This window comes from Amblyomma maculatum, chromosome 3, assembly GCF_055883805.1.
Source record: "Amblyomma maculatum isolate TAMU_Amacu chromosome 3, ASM5588380v1, whole genome shotgun sequence".
NCBI classification, from domain to species: domain Eukaryota; kingdom Metazoa; phylum Arthropoda; class Arachnida; order Ixodida; family Ixodidae; genus Amblyomma; species Amblyomma maculatum.
In genome coordinates, this window is record NC_139346.1 from 24,703,248 (window position 1) to 24,715,404 (window position 12,157).

General features: G+C 52.4%; 1 pseudogene; it reads left to right on the forward strand.

The window, feature by feature from the left end:
- Positions 1-9,024: 9,024 nt before the first annotated feature.
- Positions 9,025-11,921, forward strand: LOC146194358 (uncharacterized; annotated as a pseudogene).
- The last annotated feature ends 236 nt before the right edge of the window (positions 11,922-12,157 follow it).

Consider the following 12,157-nt stretch of genomic DNA (forward strand, 5'->3'; position numbering starts at 1 on the left):
ACGACGCTGTCTGTGCCGTGGTCCAGCCAAGCATGCCAGCTGCCGTGGTCTGCTAGAGAACTACACCATCGTAGGTGTACTGAAGAAGCATTTAAACCCGCAGCCATTTGAAGTCAGCAGCCGGCTCGCTTCCAATGACGAGACTAGTTGGAGGGAGAACTGGCTGTCCACTGCAACTTTGGAACAATGCCTATACGAACACAGCAGCCACTGAACAGTCAGCCAAAGCAGTGTCGTCGCTATCGCTTGTTTCCCTTACTATGTTTCCATTGGGGGTCATGCTTAGTGACAAAGCCTTACAAGAGCGCCGCTTCGCTGGAAATGACCTCGCGTTCTAGAAAGCATGTGGCGACCCATCGAGACAGTGCACCCGATAAGCCGTTCGCACAACCAGAGCCACAAAACGAAGCTAAGTTTGGAAAAACTTGGAAAAGTTCGCCGCTGTTGGCGATAGCTGTGACGAACAAAATACACAGACATGACGGTTTCAAGAAAGTACGTGCAACGTTGCTACCGGCGTGGACACCTATAAAAGGCCTGCATCACTATAAAGAAGCAAGATAAAGCAGCTATTTTGCGTAGCCACAGCGCAGATGCTTCAATTACACAATTTGGGACGTAACAAAGTGTCAGCTTCGTCAATGCTGTATGACCTTGACACTGTTTCTAACCTCTGCACATGGTCTAAGTAATAGCGTGCTTGATCATGAACCACCATTAGATGTACTTCGAAATGGACTCCGAACCGGAGCGGTGCATGCACCCTCATCAGCGAGGACACCTTTCACACAACGTGGCCGGAACAACCACGACGGCACCTACCTTCTAGGTCGTGGTCAGGACAGATCGATCCTCTCACCAATGGGTAGCGCCGGCATTGATGTTCCCAGAAATAAGGGGGTGAACTGGAAGCTGCCACTTTTAGCTGTTATATAGGCAGCGAATCAAGAATGATGGGAAGAAGGTGGTTTGGCGCACTCGTGACAGCGACAAAACGACTGCGGAATATCTCAAAGAAAAATATAAAACCTTCTTGGACAACGTTCCAGGACACAACATTCTTGTCTACCTGGGCTTGCTAAGCGTTGGTATAAGCAGTTCTTCACAACAAGGTCATTACTTTTTGCCCTGGTATGTTCAATGGAGGTGAAAATTGACAGATTGCAAGAATAGGGCACCCTTGAGCCAACATAACAATTTCTTCTCTTAAAGAATCTGAAGGCAAGTTGTTGGCACCCTTAAACAACATTTTATTGATTCCCTGAAGTTCTGTATTCTCTTAAACCAGCTTTTCGATTGCTTGAACTTGAATCATGTTGGTAATCTTGAGTGAGCGTAGTAACGAGTATTTTGAAAGTGTGAAGTGCAATAGTGTTTTAGAAGGGCTGTATTTGCGAACAATTCATGGCCGCATTCTCCTTTAGGGGTAAAACATGCTTTCAAATTGCGTAAAACATAATTTACAAAGTGTAAATTTGGGGCTAAATTTACATTAAATATTTTGATAAAATAAGCAGAAAACAAAATAAAAAATAAAATTACCTGAAAAATAACAATTAGGACCTAACAAAAGTTCCCCCCCCCCATTCCTCCACTTAAAAAAATGTTCCGGAGTCTCTGCCAAATAGCACTCGGGTAAACTTGTAGGAGTTTAAACGGGACGGTCTTTTGCCTCGCTCTTACTCCGCAGGTGCAACGTTCTCGCTAGCGATCTGCGGAGGGAACAAAGGGGACAAAGGACGGGGACGACACATGGTTAATACTCGAATGCTATTTACTGCACTTGCAAATAATATAGAGCATGCCGGCTAGCTATACAAGGTTTTCCTTGGAAGGGCAAGGCTACGTAAGAAGGACTTTTGACTCACCGGCTGGGGAATGGGGGTGCGACTTGGGCGGCGGACATTTGCACGCGCCGTGAATATGGCGGCCAGGATCTCCCGTGCGCGCACATTCTTAAGACAAAGCCATACCAAGGCGTTTGCCGCGGAAGGCGGCGAGGGCGTGCGGTATTTACTGCTTGCTTCGCCATTGAGAACCAGAAGATGGGCGGTCATGCACGACGGGTCCTCCCGTGTGCGCTGCGTACTCCGGGCCCGCTATCCCCCAGCATTTGCCGGGAGAGGCGGCGGGAGACGACCGCTCGCGTTGCTGGCTGGATCCAGAAGCTCTCTCTCGTCTTCTCACGGGAACCCGCGTAGGCGTCTTGGTGGCGCATCCATCGTTGATTCTCCTTCCCCCAAGGGGAGGTATTTACCTCCTCTCCCAGCTGGCGCTGCCACGGGGCGAAGGGGGAGACAACTGGTTTTTCACATCCCTCCCTCTTTAAATGTGCACCTATGTTTGTTAAGAGCTGCTCCTTGGATGCCGTCCGCGGGGTACACACGAGGCTTGCAATGACGACCGCAGGGCAGCTCGCACAGGCAAGACACTAGTGCAATCCAAACGTTGGTGTCATCCGACGAGCAGCAAGGTGAAGAGGCCCCCGCTGTCCATCGGCAGGTCCCAGAACCCAGCGTGACGGGAGGGTGTTGCTCCCGCTGACGCACCTTTGTTGGCAGGCAGGGGGTTGGCCTCCCCTCCCGTTAAGCCGGACTGGCTCCGTGGCACTCCACAGCTTCGGTGATTCACGGCCGCAGGGCAGCAGGCAGGAACGTAGACAATGGCAGCAGGCCCAGGCGGCTTCACTTGACCTCTGCACAATCCTCCGGATCTCCAAAAGGTTGAATAAATTGCGCAAAATGACCATTTGGTAAAATGCGGGCCAATGCGAGTGCTAAACAATTTTATCCGGCACCGCACTGCGTTTCGTTAATCCGAACGAAGCACGGGCATCCGCGGTTCGTTCGCCAGCATAAAAATCTGGTTCCACGAAATTTCCGATTTGCCTTCTCAGCTCAAAAATACCAAGTTCATTTGAACGAAATTAGCTTTCTCTAATTCAGCGAGATGTTTGGCTACAACGAGGTCAATATAAAACAAGCAAAACGCATTTGCGCATACTGTATACCACAGTTAGACTGTCCTCCGATGTGCGACAGGCAGCTCCCAAAAATAGCCTTAAGCCTACTCGCTCTAGCACTAAGGACAATAGCTAGGACGCAACGCCGCGAGGATGTGCATCTCCGCCAAGGAACCCAGGGTGGCCCTAATCGCTCGCTGCCATCCAAAGGCAACTTCTGAGCGAACGGCGACCACCGCGTCCAGCGGTGTCGGAGCGCCCCGGTGCTTACCGGCAATCACAGCTGCAATGCCAGTCAGCCGATTGAGGCACCTGGCTCCCAGAACCAGAGACAAAAGGGGAAATATTTACAATTACAACTATATACAAGAAAAGTAGGGCCACCGTCCCGGCTGAGGCACTCGCTTCCGGCGTGCCGTTCTCCGTGGACGGCTCGGTCTCGCGCTCCATGTACGGACCTCGTGGCTGCACCTCTCAAAGGTCTCGGCACTCACATAAACACACGCACACACAAATACATGCACGACCATTTGTTCTCGCTACAACTCCTCCCACCTCGGCGTCAAGAAAGCATATTAGCCTTGCTAGCATAGCGATGTCGGGTCAGGCCTAATGTTAAAAGTCCGGGCAGGCACTCCACGCCCGCGAACTGACTATCGTCCTTTGTCCCAAGGGAGGGGTAACTAGCTGAAATGCTTCTGCACGAGAGAACCACGTTGAGGCGCCATTGTGGCGGTATGAGGGGTATGGTATTCCACCCCGCTCATACTCCGCAGGTGCAACGTTCTCGCTAGCGATCTGCGGAGGGAACAAAGGGGACAAAGGACGGGGACGACACATGGTTAATACTCGAATGCTATTTATTGCACTTGCAAATAATTCAGAGCATGCCGGCTAGCTATACATCAACAAGGTTTTCCTTGGAAGTGCAAGGCTACGTAAGAATGACTTTTGACTCACCGGCTGGGGAATGGGAGTACGACTTGGGCGGCGGACATTTGCACGCGCCGTGAATATGGCGGCCGGGATCTCCTGTGCGCGCCACACTCGTAGGACAGAGCCATACCACGGCGTTTGCCGCGGAAGGCGGCGAGAGCGTGCGGTATTTACTGCTCGCTTCGCCATTGGGAACCAGAAGATGAGCGGTCGTGCACGACGGGTCCTCCCGTGTGCGCAGCGTACTCCGTGCCCGCTATCCCCCGGCATTTGCCGGGAGAGGCGGCGGGAGACGACCGCTCGCGTTGCCGGCTGGATTCCGAAGCTCTCTCTCGTCTTCTCGCAGGAACCCGCGTAGACGTCTTGGTGGCGCATCTATCGTTGACTCTTCTTCCCCCAAGGGGAGGTATTTACCTCCTCTCCCAGCCGGCGCTGCCACGGGGCGAAGGGGGAGACAACTGGTTTTCCACAAATTGGAAAAGACCCCTGTAACAGGTGAATGCGGTCTTCTTTCTGTCACTGGGATCCATCTTCACCTGAAACTATCCTCTGCTGGCGTCGAGCGTAGTAAAATACTTCACTCCGGCAACATTAGACACGATCGAGAGAATGCTCAGAAGTGGACAGGCATCCTTCCGCGTCATCTCGTTCAGGCGGCGATGGTTCACACAAAGGTGGGTAGTTCCGTTCTTTTAGGCACCAGCACCACTGGAAAACCCTAGGGGCTGTTTGAACCTTCCACGACGCCTGTATCGACGAGTTCATCCAGAGCATCATCAAACGCTTTCCTCTTTGCCAAGCTGACTGGCCGGGGATTGCACTTCCACGGAACGGCGTCGCCTGTCTCAATTTTGTGCCTTAGTAGCGTAGTGCAGTCAGGCCACTCAGTGAACATAGCGTCGTGCTCGTTCAAGAGCTGAGACAAACGCGCTTTTTTCTCTCTTGACAAACTGCTCGAGTTTCTCAGCAGAGGGTGGGCAGGCCGGCCTTCCCCCGCGGCGCAGAGTGCAACCGCAAAAGGGGCAGGGGTCGCGCGGGAGGGGAGTCAGTCCCCTCCGCGCCTTTTCTCGCAGCGCGGTCGGCCGGCGAATTTGTCTGCAAGCCGAAGGTGTTTCGAGGAGCTTTTCCGGGCACTTGCTGCGTACGTCTGCGCGCGTAGCATCGGATAGCAAGGGTACTTCTGATGCTTTTTGAGGTTGAACGAAAGGTTTCAGGGTGCCACATGCTCGCTCCCTGTATCCTTCGTTGCAGACGTCAGTAACAATGCCCCGTCTTAGCGAGGAATTCTCTACTAAGAATGACTGCGACCGACAGGCCGGGGAGGTGAGCGAGGCGCTGGCGCCTGACTCGTTTCTCCCATCGCACCACAAGCCACGCGGCACCGCTCGCGTACGCCGTGCCGCTGGCTAGTCGGAAGGAGAGGTTGCTTTCTCGCAATCGGATCTCACTCTGACGGAGATGCTCACATACCTCGTCGCCAAACAAGGAAGGGCACGCTCCTGCGTCTAGCAAAGCCATGAACTTACGCCGGACGGCAGTAAGCTCAATGAGTGGCACTGGCGTGTCGCTGGGGTTTCCAAAACGACAAGCCAACGGGGCTAGGAGCTCGTGTGACTCACTGAGCACCGCTGCTGACGCTGCCGGCTGTGCAGTCGTGCTCAGGGGCGGCTCCGCTCGTTTTCTCGAAAAAGCGCGCTTTCGGGCAGCGGGGCGCCTGCATTCCCTGGCGTAGTGCTCCGGTTGATTGCTCCGGTAGCAGATGGCCGTTGGCGGTCGCCGGGCGGGGCAGCTGTCGCCGCGCGCCGATTGACCGTACCTCCCTGCCGGGTTTACCGTTGCAGAAGCGCTTTGCACTTGCGTCCTGATGTCGGTATGTCAATCACAATTCTGCGTCTCTTGGCCAGGCGTAGCGTGTGCTGTACGCATGACGGGTTGAGTTCGGTTAGACAAGTCCCAACCGTTTCTCGTTAGCCCGTCACTGAATGCAACCGTTCTGGCTCCCCGGGAACGAGGGGGGAGAGTGCCTCCGTTTCAGGCGCATCGCGGCTCAAATGCGTGCGACGCTGGCGGAGGTGGCCGATAGGTGCGCGAAGCGAGTATGTCCGCCTGTATACGCTTGACTGCCGAGGCGAGCTCGTTCAAATCTCTGAACTCCTCGTAGGTAAGCTGCGAAGGTGAGCTTGTCGCGTTACACGCTCTACCGTCTCACCGTTCGGAGCCGAGCGGTCTGCGAGACGATATAACTCGTCCATCGCCCTCACGTACTCGAGCAAGGATCGTCCGGATGCTGAGTACGGAGCTTCAGCTCGCGCCGCAGACGCCGTTCGTAATCTGCGGGTAAAAATTCCTCGTGAAACCGCGTTCGGAACTCACCCAGCGTACTTGACCGGTGGCCAGTGAGGTGGAACCAGCGAGCAGCCTGATCGGTCAGTGAGACTGGCACGACCCGTGTCAGACTCTCGCCATCGGTAAGCCCTGTCGCCTGCTGGTAAGTCAGCATGCGGTCCAGGTACTCGTTGGCACTGATACGATCATCATAGCCGCAATAACTGGGCAAATCCACCTCTAACCTCGGTCTCGCAGCTGGCGCGGATGTATGTAGAGTCGTCTGCACGACAACCGTGAGCTCGGCTCAAACAGTATGAGATCACGGGGGCTAGCGTCAACCTTTGTGAATGAACCGGCTGTAGCAGAGACAGCCTTGCCAATAGGTTGCCATTGGGAAGCCATATCGGAAAGAATTAGAGCATTAGCAGGAACTGGAAATCAGACCTGCTCGCTTTCTTGGCCTGTCTGCGTTGAAAGCCCGATACACAGACACTCGGTTTGTCGCACCTCTGACCCCACGTTGGGCGTCAAGAATATGGGGGTTATTCTCGCTAGAATGCGCCACGGGAGGGGGGGGGGGTAGGGGCTAGACGCTAAAGTCGCCTTTTAGCTCCGACGTGCAACCCTAACAGACAGAGCTGTGACATCCAACCCGCGGTGCGAGAAGTCGCTACTGCGGCAGGTTCGAGCCAGAGGGGACAGACACCGAGGTACGTACTCGAACAGTTTATTATGCTCGAGTAAACGGCAAAAGCAGTGTCTGCCTATTTTCCTGTAGCGCGCCAAAGAACAATAAAAAAGAACTGCCGTAGCGAGGGAGCGCCGCGTACGGGGGTGAAATCAGTTCAGTTAAGTCGTTCAGTCGTGTCCGACTCTTCGTGACCCTATGGACTATATCACACCACGCTTTCCGGTCTCTCACTATCTTCCTAACATCACATAACTTCATCTGCAGCGCCTCGAGGATGCCATCTAACCATCGTGTTCGCTGCCTACCCCCTCTCCGGTGACCCTCAACCTTTCCCAACATCAGATCTTTCTCCAGCGACTCCTCTCTTCTCATCAGGTGACCAAAGTAGCTGAGCTTTAAATTTAGAATTTGACCCTCCAATGAGCAGTCAGGGTTTATGTTCGACAATATCGACTGATTTGATCTTCTGGCCGTCCAAGGAACTCTCAAGATTCTGCGCCAGCACCACAATTCAAACGCGTCAATTCTTCGGCGGTCAGCCTTCTTCACAGTCCAACTCTCGCATCCATACACCACAACTGGAAATACCATAGCACGAGTTATACGGATCTTGGTTGGCAGACTAATGTCTCTGCTCTTTACTAGGTGGTCAAGGCTAGCCATGGCTAGCCATAGCATGAAATAAAACCACCTAAAGGGAAGCACGAGCAAGGAGGTGAGAGGTAGTTTCTCACCTGGCGCGGCTTCGTGCTCATTGCCCTCAGCGGTAAGTGCGTGCGGAACCGGGAGCAGAGGGTGAAGGCAGCGGTCTCCCGGACGGAAAATTCTAACCGTGCACGTGCACGCTCAACCGTCAAAACACGCCCTGGGAGCTTTGACAGACGCGCTTCTCACCTCGGGCCCGGGGAGAAGAGGTTTCCCGAGTAGGCCGATGTAGCAGATCTGAGTAAGGCTGACGTCTCTCGCTCTAGCCTAATCTGCGCATGACCTAATACGTCAGCACACTATATATGCGCCTTCTTATCGGGAATAAAAGCTGTTCATCACCCGACACGGGGCCGTGCACATGGTGGCAGCGGCGCCCATTCACTATGTCCGCCCCGTCGACGCTGCTCGCGGCCCCGAAACCATTAGATACCTCGGAAGACGAATGGACTGCATGGAAAACATGAAAATGTGAGTTCATGCTATTTTCTACGGCCACCCAGTTAAGTAAACAGCCTAACGAGAAGACGGTAGGAAACCTTATAGCCCTTTGAAATTCAACAACGAAGAGGACAAGAACGGCGTCGACATTTTGCTTAACAAGTTCGAAGTATTCTACAAACCATCGACGAATTTCACATTTCATGAGTTCCGCTTCGGATCGAGAGACCAAAAGCAAGGGGAACCTTTGAACGACTGGCTGACAGACCTAAGGCTGCTAGCAAAGAACTGCGAGTTCGGAGACTTGGAAGACCGCTTGCTCCGCAGCCGCATTATCCTGGGAGTGCAGGACAAATGTTTACAGCAAAAGCTTATAGCCGAAAACCCGTGGTAAGAGAAGACAGTCGCAATATGCCGAGCCCACGAGCAAGGAAACGTGCAATTTAAGGAAATTAGTGAAGGCACTGAAACAGCAGGCGACGCAGTAGTCCATTCAGTCGGCCCGCGAAAGCGGCCTTGTAGTCGTCGTGGTTATTTCACTCTCCGTGGCCTAACATTCCCGGCCCAAGGGAAGGTCTGCACAAAGTGGGTGGGCGTAATCACTTCGCCCAAGCATACAAAGCATCTGCGCCCCGTCATAACACAAGTTCGAAAAAGGAACTGCGCGAACTGCAAGGCGAGGATGACGGTGATTTCATTTTACGAATTTTGACCGTCGGCACTTTAGCCTCGGACCAGTGGTGCGCGACAGTGGACATTGAAGGACGCCCATTCTTATGCAAGCTGGACACAGGAGCGGACTGCTGTGTAATCTCGAGTAAGGATGTCGGCAAGCTGCCGAACAAGCCTTACCAAGAATGTCGCGTAACGTTAACTGCGTTCTTCGGCCATAAAACTCTGGCCAAAACAAAAATTCCGCTGCATTTGCGCGTAAACAACAAAGTTCACGAAGAGACGTTTTTCGTGGTTAGACCAAAATGTGCCCGTGACTCAATGGTTCAGTAGCTGAACGCCTTGGGTTTATTTGTCGCGTAGAAACTGTTCATGTCGACCAGTTGTATCCAGCAGAGCAATCGTTTGCAAATGTTTTCAGTTGACTAGGACAGTTAAAAGGCGTCGGGTACACGATGAAGTCAAAGCTCGAAGCCGTGGGAGTGGTCGTACCGGCGAGGAGAGTTCCAGTGGCCCTTCAAGAAAAAGTCAAGGAGGAGCTCCAGCGCATGGAAGAACAAGGCGTCATATCCAAGGTAAATGAGCCTAGAGAATGGTCCAGTCACATGGTCACTGAAGTTAAGAAAGAAAAAGTACGCATCTGCCTAGATCCCACAGCACTAAACAAAGCTTTGCTACTGGAGCATTACCCCATGCCGACTCTTGATGATGTAGTGCCGAAGCTTGCCGGAGCAACTCTAGATGCAGCATCAGATCAGGATTCTGGCAAATAAAACTAGCTGACGCAAGCTCCAAGCTCTGAACAATGAGCACACCTTACGGACGCTATAGCTTTCTGCGAATGCCTTTTGGAATTGCCTCAGCCCCGGAAGTGTTTCAAGCAGCAATGCATCGCGTGCTAGAGGGTTTGCCAAATGTCGCAGTAGTAATGGAGGACATCCTTTTATGGGGCAAGACTAAAAAAGAACACGACTACAACTTGCAGCATCTTTCAACACGCTGTCTCGAACATAACCTGAAACTGAACTTGAAGAAATGATCATTTTTCCAGCCCCAGGTACGCTACCTGGGACATGCGCTCACTGCAGAAGGCCTGCGAGTTGACCCACAGCGCGCATAAAATATTTTGGAAATGCCAGTCCCAAAGAATAGTAAGGACCTGCAAGTTTTTCTGGGCACGATAAACTTTGTGCAATGTTTCATTCCTAACATGTCTGTGGTGACCGCCTCTCTTCGATCTTTGCTACGCAAAGAAATCGCATGGGTATGGACAGAAAAGCAGAAGGAAAGCTTCGAAAAGTTGCGCGAGGCTCTGATAATAGCCCCGATTCTCTGTTATTTCGACCCCAAGAAAGCAGTTACCTTATCAGTTGACTCAAGTCAGTTCGGGATAAGCACCGTTCTGATGTAGGATGCGCACCCCGTTGCGTTTTCATCGCGATCACTCACAGATGGGCAGCAAAGATATGCTCAGATAGAAAAGGCAACCCTCGCGACCGTGCGCGGCTACACCAAATGGCATGACTATATACTTGGACCGCATGCAGTAACAGTGGGGACACATCATCGTCCATTGGAGGCCATTTTCAATAAACCACTTCACCAATGTCCGCTACGCTTGAAACGCATGCGGCTGACGTTGCAACGTTATCCCATCATCGTTACGTATAAACATGGCAAATAACTGTTCTTCGCAGATGCTTTATCTTGCTTTCCCAGTAAGGCATACATGGAAGAACACCAGGAATTTCAAGTCAATGTTCTTGATTGCATTTCAGCCTCGGAGCACTGCCTGAAAGACCTGCTTGCAGCAACCAGAACGACAGCAACCTGACAAAGCTGCGCGAATGCGCCAATGCAGCGTGGCCTCTTCACAAGTACGAACTCCCAGGGCAACTTCGGACCTACTGGGGGTAGCGAGACGAGATACACGTGCAGGATGACCTCGTATTTCGCAGCAACAAGATAATTATACCAAATTCGAAAAGATACGAAATTATCCGCCTCGTTCACGCGGCGCACGCTGGCGCGGATAAAATGAAGGCGAGGGCTAGGAACGTGATGTACTGGCCGAACATGGCGAGCGACATTGAGCAGTTCTGCAAAGAGTGCAAGGTTTGTATGAAGAATTAGCCGCGAAACGCCAAAATGCCCCTTTTAAGTCACGATGTTCCAACCCTACCCTGGCAAGTTGTTAGCATTGACTTGCTTTTTTTACGAAGGTCGTGAATTTGCCGTCATCACGAACTTTTACTCATTTTTTTCGAGATTCGGGAACTTCGAACCGCCACAGCAACCTCGCTGAAAACCTGGTGTTCTGAACTCTTTTCTGCCCATGGCTTGCCTTTGAATCTGTGCATTGATAATGAACCGCCTTTTAACAGCCGGGAATTTAAGGACTTTCTGAACATCCTATGTATCGCCCTCGTCACGTCAAGCCCCTACCATCCGCGGTCTAACGGCATGACAGAAAGAGCAGTGCAGGAAGCAAAGAAGATTCTAAAAAAATGCTCCTTTAAAATGCCTGCATTTCAAATGGCTTTGCTTGAATGGCGCAATACTCCGCGTGATAATGTACTACAGATGGGCAGCAAAGATATGCTCAGATAGAAAAGGAAACCCTCACGATAGTGAAGAGGCTGATGGGACGCCAAACTCGTACACTTCTCCTGGTGCCTACAAGCCACTTGGAACCACAGGCAATACCCAGCAACGTGGTCCGCAGCCGGCTTCGTGAGATACGCCAACGCTAAAGGACTTACTACAACCGTGGCAGCAGGTACCTGCCACGTGCGACACCAGGACAGCAGGTCACCGTTTATGACACAATCCAGCGAAGCTGGTCTCCAGCGGTCTTGCTCAGGTTAGCTGTCTTGCTTAGCGCTCGTCCTGTCTTCTCCTATGTCTGTGTCTGTGTTATTTGCGCTAGTCTTTTTATTTATAATGACACACCAACTAGCCCAGCTTTCTGCTTTGACAGCTAACACACCTCGCTCAGCGATCGTTAAAACTGAGTACGGCAGCAAATTTCGAAGCACACGAGAACATCTACGACTGATAGGACCGCAACCTGAAAGAAGTCCCGCCCCTCAAGAAGGCCCTCGCCCAGAGCCCGCCCAGAAGCTACGCCGAAGCACAAGGCAGCGACGCGAACCATGTCGGTACCTTCTACCCGAGCGACGCTAAGCCTTGTTTTTCCGTAGAAAGGGAGATGTAGCAGATGTGAGTAAGGCTGACGTCACTCGCTGTAGCCTATTCGGTGTATGACCCAATACGTCAGCACACTGTATATATACGCCTTCTTATCGGGAATGAAAGTTCATCACTCGACGCGGGGCCGTGCACAGCCGGGAGGAGAGAAGGAAACCCACGCGGTGTCTCCGTGGGAGCATGGGAGGTTGGGAGGGCGGCCACTGTGCCCT